At 42.5% G+C, this 15,397-nt stretch overlaps 5 non-coding genes across 5 annotated transcripts; all 5 read left to right on the top strand.

Annotated features, from left to right (window-relative positions):
* The first annotated feature begins 3,929 nt into the window (after window positions 1–3,929).
* On the top strand, window positions 3,930–4,003 carry TRNAN-GUU (transfer RNA asparagine (anticodon GUU)). Its single transcript has one exon. It is a non-coding gene; the product is annotated as a tRNA-Asn (tRNA).
* Window positions 4,004–4,316: 313 nt separating this feature from the next.
* On the top strand, window positions 4,317–4,388 carry TRNAW-CCA (transfer RNA tryptophan (anticodon CCA)). Its single transcript has one exon. It is a non-coding gene; the product is annotated as a tRNA-Trp (tRNA).
* A 1,797-nt stretch (window positions 4,389–6,185) lies between these two features.
* On the top strand, window positions 6,186–6,259 carry TRNAN-GUU (transfer RNA asparagine (anticodon GUU)). Its single transcript has one exon. It is a non-coding gene; the product is annotated as a tRNA-Asn (tRNA).
* A 313-nt stretch (window positions 6,260–6,572) lies between these two features.
* TRNAW-CCA (transfer RNA tryptophan (anticodon CCA)) lies at window positions 6,573–6,644 on the top strand. Its single transcript has one exon. It is a non-coding gene; the product is annotated as a tRNA-Trp (tRNA).
* A 1,790-nt stretch (window positions 6,645–8,434) lies between these two features.
* TRNAN-GUU (transfer RNA asparagine (anticodon GUU)) lies at window positions 8,435–8,508 on the top strand. Its single transcript has one exon. It is a non-coding gene; the product is annotated as a tRNA-Asn (tRNA).
* The last annotated feature ends 6,889 nt before the right edge of the window (window positions 8,509–15,397 follow it).

Here is a 15,397-nt window from a genome sequence, read left to right as displayed (position 1 = left end):
TGGAAACGCTCTTAATTCCCTTTTAGAGGTTCAGGATGAGTGGTATCTAGTTAATATTAGTCCAGGCTCACACTAGCAATGATGCAGGGATAGTTAGCAGGTTAAACGAATTTCTGGCAAATGGAAGGCAAGCAGCAGCAGTTTTTTTACATGTGAAGAAATTGCAAATCGCGGCAAAATTCGCGGATGCGCCGAGCGCTATTACAAAGGAACCGCAAGGACTATCTCTACCGTTTTGGGGTCCTAGGAAAGCCTGGGATCTCAGCTTCCAAATGAAAGTTATTGCAAGTCTCTAGCCCAAACGGTTGCGGAGATATGAGTAATTTAGTAAAGGTCGTTTTTGGTTTTGTAAATTTTAAACGCACACTTTTTCAAAATGACAAATTTTACTAGAAATGACAGGTGACAGATAGGAGGCAGTTCTACTTAGGTTAAATAGATTGAATTAGATGAATTTAAACTAAGAGATGTGTTCTGAGTTTTGCTAAGTACTCACAAGAGATTTTGAACAGGAAAGCGACTTGGTCACGATCTTCAGTCTGGTCAGGTCTTTCCGGATTCTGCTCACAGCGCCTGGTCTGGTCTCGGCTAGGCACAGCACTGCTTTCTCTCTGGTCTGGTCTCTGCTAGGCACAGCACTGCTTTCTCTCTGGTCTGGTCTCTGCTCTGGATAGATTGAAGTCTCTAGTTTGGCTTTCTGGAGTTTGATGGAGGTAAGTATGGATTTTTCCGGCAGGGCTTCCAGCGGCAGATGAAATTGAATCTCTCTATGTGTCCTGACTCTCTGCTTTTATCTGTTTCTTGAGAATGGGTGTGTGTGTTGCATCACTAGACTTGCCCCTCTCATTCGTCATTGGTCAGGCTTCCATTCCTCCGCTTGATTGGCAAACTGAACTGTGAGTCAGATTGATGTCATTTTATGATCTCTTGAAACAACCTCCCTTATCATCTGTGCACCCAAATATATATATGATCAAAATCCATACTTCAGAGTTACACAGTTGTTTGAAATTACATATACATGGTGTGGCTGAATTTAGCCATGTCTATGTCCAAATCTGCTCATTCTCGGAGCTTGCATTCAAAGAGTGTACATAATTGACTTTTTAACTGCTTTTTCAATTTCCGACATGGACCCAACTTTACATACATGTGTGCAGGGGGTAGGGACATTAACTGATGAAGTTTCAGATTTTTAACATGCACACATTTAGAGTAATATCCACTTTTCCGCTAAAACCCCCCTGAACATACCACCGGTTCCTACCACGTCTTAAACTGTGGGCAGAAAAATCACAAGAATTATGGTATCATTTATAAAATTTTCACATGTCCGCTCTATGAGTTATTCATCTTTTTAAAGTTATGTTCTGGCTCCAAAGGGGTGTGGTTTACCCTCAGCACAAGGTTGAATTTCTGGTTCTTTCCAGTTCTGCCAAGCCAGCTTGCTCTCACAGGCAGTGCTCCTCCCAGCTCCTGCCAAGAGGAAGCTACAATTTACGACTGCGGTAATAAAAACCTTTGCCTGAGTGAAGAGGGCTTTGTTCACTCTCTTGCAGAGCACAAATAATTCAATTATCAGATAGATGGCATGTCCTTAGCTTGGGCAGCAAAAGGAAGGTTGGCCTGGGAACACAGTGGTGACTCAAGTTTCACTCCTGATGGGTAGTTGCTAGGCAAAATCAAGTTCCTTAAGCCAGACCTTCAGCTAACTGGCAGGTTTTTTGTTGCTTTTTAACTTAACTTGCAATTTTACACATGCAGCTAGAATGCTGATTCTAAGTGCAAAACTATGACATTTCAACAGTTACAAAGGCATGTGACACCAAACATAGGTCACTCATTTAATCTAAACATTTTCGATTTTAGTGTCTTTAAATCCAGTGCAACTTAAACTGCTGAAATCCACAGCGCAGCCAGTCTTGTTATAAACCTTGTCTTATGATCTTCATTTCCCAGATTTTGTAGGCACACAAAACTCCATTCTGCCAAATGTCTGCTGGTGTTCAGTAAATATTTTGCACATATTGCAATGTTTGAAAATAGGCATTTTGACTTGCCTTCAGGGAAACAGAGTGGTTTTAAAACGCCGGCTTTTGGATAGTGGTGAGTACTGGTACTGCACCCATTTTTGGGATTTAAGAAATGAATTCCCCACAATTCTAGGTTGCATTTGGCAATCAGCATTGCCATTCCCAATGGTTTCAGACTACTGTGCGGGTAGTCCAATGGTGGTTTTAGGCAGCGTCCTTCTGTGCCCATAACATCGGCAAAAATGAGTGGCAGCCTATCCTTCATTCATTTCCCTGTGCATTTTCTGGGAAGCTCTGGCCATCATGATGTTTTCATGTCAGTACTGCACAGTTTTGAGGTAGGGCTCGGATGCATGGGTAAATACATCCCACACTACGTGGGCTTTGTAAAGCATACCTCTGCCATTTGCATGGCCTCCTAGCGCTGTCAATATTTTCGTGTAATCGCTGAATGCTGCACTGTCCTGGGAACTCTAGGTGTGACCAAACGATATATGCTGGGGCCCCGAAAGGGGGTCGGCAGTCTAGTGGCAATGGGCATCACTTTGCAGTTTGGGTTTGTGAGTTCAGGTACCGGTCTGGTGTCGGAAACCTGTAAGCGCCCTCCCAATCAACTGTCGGTCCTGGATTGTGAGGATTTCCCCTTATACTGGTCTCAGTAGACACATTTCCATTTTACTGTTTCACTCTCGCATTGCCTATTTCTCTCTCTCTCATAGTTACATTATAGACAAGAGAGACATTGTCAGCGAGAGGGCTTCACAGCACCTTCCCCCCTTTCCCTAAGTGCATTGCAAGGGGCTCTGGGAGGCGTGCACATTTGTCTGAAACACAAAGATCCACTGGCAATAAAAAGCGTAGGTCCCTAGTTTGCATTTCTTAGAATTTGAGGTGACACTCAGAGTTGTCTCGGGCGTGACTGTACCTTTCATAGGAGATGTGCTAATCCCCAAACCCTCTTCCTTTGTCCCAGTAATCTGTCTTAGTGCCTCTAGCAAGTTGTTTTCTGAAACAAAGCTTACCTGAACATCCTGTAAAATTGGTAACTTTTCAGTAGCAGTACAGTGCAGTATATAGCATTCCTGTTGCGCACAGCATCTAGATCCAAAAATTGCTTACTCTACCCCAGAAATTAGAATTCACCCAGTCAAACAGAGGGATCTATAAAGAGCATGGCAAGTAGTTAACATAAGCTACTTCCCCCAAGTTCTCTTGGTGCACTCTGCTGCCCTCTTTTAACAGAAGAATGCAACTGCAGGTCTTGCTTCTCAGCAAGGTACCTACATATAGAATCCTTGGTGCACTCTTGCTAAATCTGCTGGAATGTGTCTTCTATTGTGCCCAAGGTGGTTGTGTATTTGGGGACTCAGGGAAGCAAGGGAGCAGTCTAATGCACTGCAGTGTTAAGAGAGGCATGCCTTTTTCAGAAAAAAGTTCAGGTTTTCTGCCAATCAGAAAAAAATAGCAATGCAATCAGGCCAAAGGCAGAACACACATGCCAGTGAGTCTCTGTGGCAAAATTGGTTAGCGCGTTCGGCTGTTAACCGAAAAGACGCTGCTGTTTTTGGCACAAAGACACAGAGTGTTCCACTCAGTAAACCTGAGTCATTTCTCCCGTGTTCTCTGGGTTCAGCCTACTGTCCCCTTTTAACACAAGTGCGCAACTGTGGCTTTCTCCTCATAGCAAGTTATGCCTACACAGAGGACATTTGGTGCACTGTTGATGGGCTCTGTCCTCTACTAAATCCCCTGTGTTTGTGGATTAGGGGAGGTAGGGAAGTGCTTGATACCCTGATTTGCTGTGGGAAATAGAGCTATTTTAGAAATATTTTCAGGTTGCCTGGGAAGCATAAGCAAACAGCACACCAATCAGGCCCCTGTGTAAGAACTGCATGAGTCTCTGTGGCGCAATCGGTTAGCGCGTTCGGCTGTTAACCGAAAGGTTGGTGGTTCAAGCCCACCCAGGGACGGTGCATTTTGGCTCAAAAATTCAGCGTGACCAACTATGGACTTCTGTTTACCTCTCGCAGGTCTCGTCTGCTGACGTCCAAAAAATCCAATAAACTGCAAGCAATTCTTCTCGCTTGCTTTAGTTTTTCAAAATTTGCCATTCAATTCATAAACATCAAGACTTCATGGGAAGGGTTTGGCTTCAGCGTGTACTGATGCACAGAAGGAAGCTATCCTAGCCAGTCTACTTAAAGAAGCAATGAGGCTGTGCAGGTCCATGCACGTCTCCTACCTTTATTCTGTCATCAGACACACCAGGTGGACTGCCACAAGGACCTCGTGGCGCAATGGTAGCGCGTCTGACTCCAGATCAGAAGGTTGTGTGTTCAAATCACGTCGGGGTCATACTTCCTTTTCCCACTCTGAAATACAAAATTGCTCTTCAGTATCTCGTTATTTCAACCTGACTGCATCTTTATGCTCTGGGCCTAGTTGTTCTGGCGTTTCGATTGTAAGCTTTGCAGCAGGGAAGTATCATATTGACAGACACCCATGAAGGACATGGTCAACCTTTAAAGCAGGCCAATCTCTATGTTTTACTGGATGCAGCAGAAGTATTTCCTCTTTACCATCTCTTCAAGTGGGCCTGACTGATGTGCTGTTTTGTGCACGCTACGTGGGCTTTGTAAAGCATACCTCTGCCATTTGCATGGCCTCCTAGCGCTGTCAATATTTTCGTGTAATCGCTGAATGCTGCACTGTCCTGGGAACTCTAGGTGTGACCAAACGATATATGCTGGGGCCCCGAAAGGGGGTCGGCAGTCTAGTGGCAATGCCCATCACTTTGCAGTTTGGGTTTGTGAGTTCAGGTACCGGTCTGGTGTCAGAAAACTGTAAGCGCCCTCCCAATCAACTGTCGGTCCTGGATTGTGAGGATTTCCCCTTATACTGGTCTCAGTAGACACATTTCCATTTTACTTTTTCACTCTCGCATTGCCTATTTCTCTCTCTCTCATAGATACATTATAGACAAGAGAGACATTGTCAGCGAGAGGGTTGCACAGCACCTTCCCCCATTTCCCTAAGTGCATTGCATGGGGCTCTGGGAGGCGTGCACATTTGTCTTAAACACAAAGATCCACTGGCAATAAAAGGCGTAGGACCCCAGTTCGCATTTCTTAGAATTTGAGGAGGCACTCAGAGTTGTCTCGGGCGTGACTGTACCTTTCATAGGAGATGTGCTAATCCCCAAACCCTTTATCCTTTGTCCCACTAATCTGTCCTAGGGCCTCTAGCAAGTTGTTTTCTGAAACAAAGCTTACCTGAACATCCTGTAAAATTGGTAACTTTTCAGTAGCAGTACAGTGCAGTATATAGCATTCCTGTTGCGCACAGCATCTAGATCCAAAAATTGCTTACTCTACCCCAGAAATTAGAATTCACCCAGTCAAACAGAGTGATCTATAAAGATCATGGCAAGTAGTTAACATAATCTACTTCCCCCAAGTTCTCTTGGTGCACTCTGCTGCCCTCTTTTAACGGAAGAATGCAACTGCAGGTCTTGCTTCTCAGAAAGGTACCTACATATAGAAACCTTGATGCACTCTTGCTAAATCTGCTGGAATGTGTCTTCTATTGTGCCCAAGGTGGTTGTGTATTTGGGGACTCAGGGAAGCAAGGGAGCAGTCTAATGCACTGCAGTGCTAAGAGAGGCATGCCTTTTTCAGAAAAAAGTTCAGGTTTTCTGCCAATCAGAAAAAAATAGCAATGCAATCAGGCCAAAGGCAGAACACACATGCCAGTGAGTCTCTGTGGCACAATTGGTTAGCGCGTTCGGCTGTTAACCGAAAAGACGCTGCTGTTTTTGGCACAAAGACACAGAGTGTTCCACTCAGTAAACCTGAGTCATTTCTCCCGTGTTCTCTGGGTTCAGCCTACTGTCCCCTTTTAACACAAGTGCGCAACTGTGGCTTTCTCCTCATAGCAAGTTATGCCTACACAGAGGACATTTGGTGCACTGTTGATGGGCTCTGTCCTCTACTAAATCCCCTGTGTTTGTGGATTAGGATTAGGGGAGGTAGGGAAGTGCTTGATACCCTGATTTGCTGTGGGAAATAGAGCTATTTTAGAAATATTTTCAGGTTGCCTGGGAAGCATAAGCAAACAGCACACCAATCAGGCCCCTGTGTAAGAACTGCATGAGTCTCTGTGGCGCAATCGGTTAGCGCGTTCGGCTGTTAACCGAAAGGTTGGTGGTTCAAGCCCACCCAGGGATGGTGCATTTTGGCTCAAAAATTCAGCGTGACCAACTATGGACTTCTGTTTACCTCTCGCAGGTCTCGTCTGCTGACGTCCAAAAAATCCAATAAACTGCAAGCAATTCTTCTCGCTTGCTTTAGTTTTTCAAAACTTGCCATTCAATTCATAAACATCAAGACTTCATGGGAAGGGTTTGGCTGCAGCGTGTACGGATGCAGAGAAGGAAGCTATCCTAGCCAGTCTACCTAAAGAAGCAATGAGGCTCTGCAGGTGCATGTACGTCTCCTACCTTTATTCTGTCATCAGACACACCAGGTGGATTGCCACAAGGACCTCGTGGCGCAATGGTAGCGCGTCTGACTCCAGATCAGAAGGTTGTGTGTTCAAATCACGTCGGGGTCATACTTCCTTTTCCCACTCTGAAATACAAAATTGCTCTTCAGTATCTCGTTATTTCAACCTGACTGCATCTTTGTGCTCTGGGCCTAGTTGTTCTGGCGTTTCGAATGTAAGATTTGCAGCAGGGAAGTATCATATTGACAGACACCCATGAAGGACATGGTCAAGCTTTAAAGCAGGCCAATCTCTATGTTTTACTGGATGCAGCAGAAGTATTTCCTCTTTACCATCTCTTCAAGTGGGCCTGACTGATGTGCTGTTTTGTGCACGCTACGTGGGCTTTGTAAAGCATACCTCTGCCATTTGCATGGCCTCCTAGCGCTGTCAATATTTTCGTGTAATCGCTGAATGCTGCACTGTCCTGGGAACTCTAGGTGTGACTAAAGGATATATGTTGGGGCCCCGAAAGGGGGTCGGCAGTCTAGTGGCAATGGGCATCACTTTGTAGTTTGGGTTTGTGAGTTCAGGTACCGGTCTGGTGTCAGAAAACTGTAAGCGCCCTCCCAATCAACTGTCGGTCCTGGATTGTGAGGATTTCCCCTTATACTGGTCTCAGTAGACACATTTCCATTTTACTTTTTCACTCTCGCATTGCCTATTTCTCTCTCTCTCATAGATACATTATAGACAAGAGAGACATTGTCAGCGAGAGGGCTTCACAGCACCTTCCCCCATTTCCCTAAGTGCATTGCAAGGGGCTCTGGGAGGCGTGCACATTTGTCTGAAACACAAAGATCCACTGGCAATAAAAGGCGTAGGACCCCAGTTCGCATTTCTTAGAATTTGAGGAGGCACTCAGAGTTGTCTCGGGCGTGACTTTACCTTTCATAGGAGATGTGCTAATCCCCAAACCCTCTTCCTTTGTCCCAGTAATCTGTCCTAGGGCCTCTAGCAAGTTGTTTTCTGAAACAAAGCTTACCTGAACATCCTGTAAAATTGGTAACTTTTCAGTAGCAGTACAGTGCAGTATATAGCATTCCTGTTGCGCACAGCATCTAGATCCAAAAATTGCTTACTCTACCCCAGAAATTAGAATTCACCCAGTCAAACAGAGCGATCTATAAAGATCATGGCAAGTAGTTAACATAAGCTACTTCCCCCAAGTTCTCTTGGTGCACTCTGCTGCCCTCTTTTAACAGAAGAATGCAACTGCAGGTCTTGCTTCTCAGCAAGGTACCTACATATAGAAACCTTGGTGCACTCTTGCTAAATCTGCTGGAATGTGTCTTCTATTGTGCCCAAGGTGGTTGTGTATTTGGGGACTCAGGGAAGCAAGGGAGCAGTCTAATGCACTGCAGTGCTAAGAGAGGCATGCCTTTTTCAGAAAAAAGTTCAGGTTTTCTGCCAATCAGAAATAAATAGCAATGCAATCAGGCCAAAGGCAGAACACACATTCCAGTGAGTCTCTGTGGCACAATTGGTTAGCGCGTTCGGCTGTTAACCGAAAAGACGCTGCTGTTTTTGGCACAAAGACACAGAGTGTTCCACTCAGTAAACCTGAGTCATTTCTCCCGTGTTCTCTGGGTTCAGCCTACTGTCCCCATTTAACACAAGTGCGCAACTGTGGCTTTCTCCTCATAGCAAGTTATGCCTACACAGAGGACATTTGGTGCACTGTTGATGGGCTCTGTCTTCTACTAAATCCCCTGTGTTTGTGGATTAGGGGAGGTAGGGAAGTGCTTGATACCCTGATTTGCTGTGGGAAATAGAGCTATTTTAGAAATATTTTTAGGTTGCCTGGGAAGCATAAGCAAACAGCACACCAATCAGGCCCCAGTGTAAGCACTGCATGAGTCTCTGTGGCGCAATCGGTTAGCGCGTTCGGCTGTTAACCGAAAGGTTGGTGGTTCAAGCCCACCCAGGGACGATGCAATTTGGCTCAAAAAATCAGCATGACCAACTATGAACTTCTGTTTACCTCTCCTGACGTCCAAAAAATCCAATAAACTGTAAGCAATTCTTCTCGCTTGCTTTTTTTTTTTTTTTTTTTTATTGTTTTTGGTTTATTTAAGAAGAAACCTTTACATTTAATTCCTTTACAGTACAAAATTTACATTAAAAGAATTGTTTAAAAGATAAACAAGGACTAAAAGAGTGACATAAAAAAGTAGAGTAAACACATTCTCATATACTAGTTACACATATCAGTGTTTTATCGACACTTAGTAGAACACCTTACAATGTTTAAACTAACATTTTCAGAGCTCTTTAAGGCTATTCAACGCGCATAATGGTTACTCGGTTTAAAAACTAATGTAAATAAACCATATAAGTGAACAACCACAGAATCGGTGAGCAGCAGCATCGCGAACTCTGCTCGTTTCCAGAGCAATATAATAAGCAAAATAAGATAATAGTCGCTAATAAGTAAAAATACAAATCTTTAGCCAAAATAATTTCTAAACCATTTCTCAAAGAATATTCAATCGGTTTTCAGTTCTTCTACCATTTTGGCTTCAATTATTACAAGTAGATTTGTCAATTTAAGAATCAAACTTTGACTGTAGCCTTCCATGCAGCGTCTCCAAAGAGATTCTCTTGAGATAGCTGAACAAGAAAAGGAGCTATCAAATATTTGAATACGCCATAACTCAAAAAAAGGGCAATAAATCACCAGATGTTTAAGTGTTTCGGGTGTATTAACATTTTCACAAAAGCGACAGAGGGTCGCATCAGGACTCTTAGAGCCAGCCCAATTTTGTGTCCGTTGACGTGTGCGGAATTGATTTAGTCTGAAACGCATATAGATTTTCCTTGCAAAAGCAGACGGAAACTGTATTAAATATTTTAGTCTACATTCCCATTTGCCTCGATAGAGATTGTATTGATCGAATGATGGATAAGTACCCATTTTGTCCATCATCATGCTCCAAAAGAATCTTTGGTATTTTTTTTTTTGACTCGGTAGCCACATACTAATGGAATCAGGAGTCTCATTAATTTTAGAAAGGATATTAGTAATTTTTATAGTTTGAGTATGTAACGATTTTATATATGAATCACCCAAGATTTTGTTTAATTCAGAGTATAAAGTGTTCTTGGGCGGATTAAGCATTTTAGAGTAGTTTGTGATACATCTCCAATTGTGTTTTACTGACAAAGGTAATAAGTTCAGTTCATGGCATATCATTACATTTGGAATAGATAAAGCCATGCCCAACACAGTTTTCCACAACTTTCCCTGCAATATATTCAGGAATTCATCAATGTCATAGCTGCAGATATCTAGTAAGTATAGTATAGTGGGCTCAACTTTCTGGAGGTAAAATTGGATAAGAGGCAGGAGAGAGAACATGCAGTATCGATAGAGAATTATTTTCATTTGTGAAGCAAAGATTTTCACTTTTTGATTAAGAAATTGTTTCCACATTGTTATCGAGTAAGAGTCAGTAAGGGGATAGCCCAGGTACCGAATCGAACCAGCGTATTCTACTTTCATACCAGTAAGAAACCAGGAAAAGCGATGCGGATTCAGTTTTCCACCCGAAAAAATAAGTATAGAAGATTTCATAGGGTTTACAACTAGATGGTGGGAGTGGGCAAAGTTTGCAAATAGATCTAGTTTCCGCTGAAGCCCAAAAGGGGTTCGGTCAAAGAATAGTAGGTCGTCTGCAAAACCTATCCAATTCAACTTGATGGTACCAAGCTTGGCTGGAAAACATTCTCCAATCACCCATGTCTCATCCAGACCCAAGAGATATAAATTGAATAGCACCGCTGCCATAATACAACCCTGTTTCACCCCTATTTCCGTTTGAATGGGGTTGGTAAGAGCTCCTTCTCTGTTCAGTCGGATGCGATAGGAGGTATTTTTATGCAACAAAGCGATCAATGCCACCAGGTGATGCGGAATCCCAATGGCCAGCAACTTCTTCCATAGTATCTCACGAATGACGCAATCAAAAGCCGCGGTGAGGTCCAAACTAGCTATGTAGACAGGGCCTTGGTTGGAGGAGGAAGTAAAGGCCTGAAGATGGCAAAGAATGGTGGCATTAAGAGGACAACCTATATGTTTCCTAAAACCTACTTGGTAGGGAGACAAGAGGTTGTCGTCATTAATGTACATTTGTAGTTCTTGTAACAAGAGTAATGAAAAGACTTTTGAGGAGGCATCAGTTAACGCTATAGGGCGATAATTTGCAGGGAGATTAGGAGGACCTTTTTTATAGATAGGGATAACCAAAGCAGAGGTCCAGGACAGAGGAATAATACCAGAAAACAAAATAGAATCAAATTTGATTTTAAGAATACGAGCCCAAAAGGGAGGATTAGCTTTGTATACACAAGGGGGGATACCATCTGGTCCAGAGGCCCTGGAGGGTTTAAGTTTCCCTATAGCGTCAATGATATCGCCTATCGACCACAGGGGTAATGTTTTGGGGGGTAGCTTAGGCTCGCTACCTTTTAGAGTTTTAAAACGATCAGGTAGTTGAAATTTAGATCTAATATAGGTGACCCAGGTTTCAGCAGAAATCACGGAGTCAATCAAAGTAGGAGAGTCACTAGAGATAGTGCGCAAGGTATTCCATATTTGCCTAGAATCATGTTTTAGTAAATGATAGAAGACTTTCTGGTTGTCTTCGTAGTGTAAGCGGCTCTTCAACCATTTTAGCTTGTTTCTGTAGCGTTGTCTAACAATTCTAATAAGATCAGAGCAAAATGGTAGAGAAGTGTTGCCTTTTCTGAGTGTTCTAATTTCTGAGTTTTTTTGAGCCTTCAAAAGCGCCACTTGAAGATTAAATTTATGAGTATGGTTAGAAAGGAGAAGAGTCTTCTTTTTTAAGAATTCTTTTAATTTTAAAAGATGGATTTTAATTCTGTTGGTATTTTTATTATCAATTTGTACAAGGGGAAGGCCTACTAGGTTAGAATGATGAGTGATATCATAGTCGCACTCAAGACATTCAATAAAAGTAAGGCATACCTTGTGGTTCCATTTCACAGATAAGCCAGGGCGGTCAGGTTCTGTTAAAGTAAGTAAAAACTCGTCATTATAACGAGACATAGGTATATTGAGAGACAGAGATAGTATCATATGGTCTCCTATTGCTGGATCTATAATCATCAGGGAGTCCACACACGAGTATAGCCCAGATGAGACAAAGAAATAGTCAATTAGAGATTTAAGGTTAGCTCTTGCCCAGGTGTAGTTAAAAGGTTCAAGTGGAAATAGTGGAGTTTGCATATCCCATTCCAGAAAGGAGGAGTTCCACATTTGCCCATATCTCTTGGAGACCGTTGAGTGATTGTTCCACATAACACTGGAGTGAGAGGCTTCATCATAACAATAACAATTTAAGTCACCCCCTGCAATTATCCTAGCTGTGGGAAACAATATAAAACCCTTTTCAAGCACAGTATTCAATTCATCTAAGATGGTCTCAATTGACGTACTTAGTTTATTCCAGTAAATGCAAAGCAGTAAAAGAGTCATGGAAGGATCTTCATCATCAATCAATGCACAGGCTAGAATAGAGGCAGAACAACTAATCAATTCTGTAGAACATTTATAGGCAGAATTAATCAGAATCGCAAGACCACCTGAAGGCCTTCCAAAAGGACCCCGCTTTGCAACCTGAACGAAGGCAGAGTAGCCCTCTATTACAAAGGTAGTTTGACACATGGTCTCCTGCAAAAAAATTATATCTGGTCTTTGATGGTAATTCAGAGAGTACCATTTTTTAAAATTACCCAGACCACATGGATTCCATGAGAAGATTATTGGCTTTGCCGTGCTAGGATTCGCTCATTCTACTCGAAGAATTTGATACTTGAACATTATTAGGATCCTTCCATGACGACTCCTTTATCGCCGATATAAAGGCCATGAATTGTTTCATGGTCTTTGCATCAAAATTGAACAAATCACCTGCATTAGAACATGGCAAGATACTTTCAGCTGTAGGAGGCAGCATTTCTACAAAGTTTGTAGCTTCTTCGTTTGATGCGAAAATGGTAGTTGCTAGACCGATGGATGCTAGGTCCTCTTTGTGTTCCCATAACAATTTCAAAATAAGTGGGGACATAAATTTACAGATCATTCGGTTATTATTCACATCTGCCAATTTCACCCAGTCAATATCGTTAGAACGGATGATACGAAGAGCTGGAATGTCTTGGATGGCAGTCATTACAAACGCACGATTCAAACGTGTCTTTCCATAGCGTTCAGGGTTGCTTTCCCATCCCATTACAGAAGCGGACTTAATATCTATAAGACTGGCCTTGGCAGGACTACTGTTTGACAATGAATTCAAGCGATCAGCATTACACTCCGGCTGACCTATTTCTTGTGATATGACTTGAGCGGGTGGAATACCCAACATAGTGCCCACTGCAGCAGTTGTCACCCCATCAGAGTGAACGCTGCTGGTATTAGAAGTAGGCTTGGATGTGTTGGCTTTAATTTTTTCCCTTTTTATATTTGAGGGAACATCTGACCCATTGTCCAGGCCAATAATCACTTTTTCTGTCTTCTTGGAATCCAACAAGGGATAGAAATGAGAAAGAGTAGCTTGTTTCTGAGATGAAAGAGAAACTCGAGAGATAGGTACCAAGTTCACATTTACTAGACAATCATCCCGACATACATCTTCTTTCTTAATGCTGGAAATCACCCTTTTTGACTCTTTAGACACCTGACATCCATCAGCAGCACCCTCTTTGTTAGTTTCCAATACCTTTTTCGGTGCCAAAGCCTTTTTCTGTATGGCTGGGACCGTCTGAGTAGGTTCCGGAAGGTTCAACATTGCTTTAGACTCATCATTCAGTTGATTCAAATCAATGATCGTATCACCCCCAGATAAGTTACAAATGTCTCTCATATGGGTATTATGCTTATCAATTTTTTCACATCTTTGGTTTTTTTGTTTTTTTTCTAAATTTCCTTTCATTTTTTTAGTAGGAAGATTACGCTTTTCTGCGCGTGCCTGAGCTCTTCGTTGTTTTTTTGTTTGTGGAAATGAGAGAATCGCAGCGTCTTGTGAGACAATACAGATTTTTTCTTCAGTTGGATTTAATTCGAGGCTCTCTTCGCAAAGGTCAATAAGATCAACCAACGGAGATGGACTATCAGAGCAGGGATCATTTTTTTCATCTCCTCCAGGACTATGCACATTTGTCACTGGAGCTAGTAAAGCTTTGAGATTGGTAGCCAACTCTGAGACCAAGACTGTCAATGAAGCAATATTTGAGGCATTTACATCCACTGGTTTCTTTATAGATAAAGCAGTGGAATTCATGGGACCAGATCTAAACTGAGAGCCCTCCGACACTGCCTCTGCAAAAGATTTAGTTTGTGTAGCGATATTGTGGAAGTTGGAAATCTCCTCCTTTTTTGGACCCACAGCCGTGAACATGTTGCATGGTTCAGTTTGTGTAGCAATATTGTGGGGATTAAAGGTCTCTCCCTTTTTATGGCATAGGGACGATAGCATGTTACATGAAAGCAGCATGCCCTCCATTTTGCTTTGCTTGGTTATGAGGTCAATCATTTGAATCTGCAGAATTTTTAATTCTTCGTGGGTTTGCACATGACCCTTATCTAATAAATTTAGGATCCGAGTTAGAACAGGGAAAGTTTCAAGGCACTGTTGATACTCTTCAGCACAATTTTTCTCTATTTCCGGGACATGAATAGCCTGTGATATAGGTTTCGAAGATAGCGATTCGTTAAGTTCAGATTGAGAAACATCAGTCATTTCCGGACCCGGAAAAGGGAGAAAGTCTAAAGGCAACAATTTTTCTGAATCTGGAGAACTCATAGACTGACTAATTGGGACACCAGCACTAGGCTTTCTGTGTACAGAAATACCACCCAATGGACGTGTTTCTTTTTGGACATTGGATTGATAGGGAACCGAGTAAGAGTAAGATGGAAGATTATTAAATAAAAAAACATTTTCCATCCCATGTTTGCTTTTATTCACAGGGGTTGAAGGTTCATATGATAGTCTGATACGCTTACCAAGTTCCATCTCGATCGCAGGTGCTAGCATAGAGAAGTCAGCCGGATGACATCCGGGACTCACTATCCCCATTTCATTGTTATTGGCCTCCCTTTCAAGGCTAAGATCAAGGGTTGGCTCTTCAATGCCCCATCCTCTAAGGGATAATTTGTTAGCTTCCTTGACAGAGATGGACCCTTGTGTTTTTTTGTTGGCCATTTCATTTTGGGTCATGAGAGGAGACTTTGACTCTCGGGAAGTACTCATGGACATATTCATCTTTGAGCAAGTAGCTTTTAAGGGATCTTGTTCAATCTCTACGTGAACCTCGAATTTAGAATCTACGGTCACATAATTTTCTCTACCAGCTGGAGGTGTCGGAGGCTTAGAAGAGTAAGAAACACTAGATAAACATAAAGATTCAATCTCCTTCAAGCCTTCCTTGGACACAGGGAAGGATGATTTAACATCACCACCAGCTTGGGGGTTCATAACCATATCCTCCTCCACCCTGTTTTCAGAGTTAAATAGTCCTGGCATTGTGCCAAGGGAGGCTATTTTTTCTAGAGAGACATCGGTAATAGAATTGAGGTTAACCTCAGAATCCTCCTCAATGGTAGCAGAGGGTGGGGCAGTATCTAATGGTGAGGATATGTCATCCACGCCCATCTCATTTTTTTTTTTTTTTAGATTATAATTGCTAAATTTTTTACCACTACGAAGGCCCTCGGCCATACTGGTAGAACTTATGGGCAGGATTATTTAGCGCCAATAGATAGCCTAAAGCTAAGGCCTCTCAATCAAAGAAAA

This window comes from Ambystoma mexicanum, chromosome 11, assembly GCF_040938575.1.
Source record: "Ambystoma mexicanum isolate Mex_15411 chromosome 11, UKY_AmexF1_1, whole genome shotgun sequence".
NCBI lineage: Eukaryota > Metazoa > Chordata > Amphibia > Caudata > Ambystomatidae > Ambystoma > Ambystoma mexicanum.
This window is presented reverse-complemented; position numbering and strand designations above follow the sequence as displayed.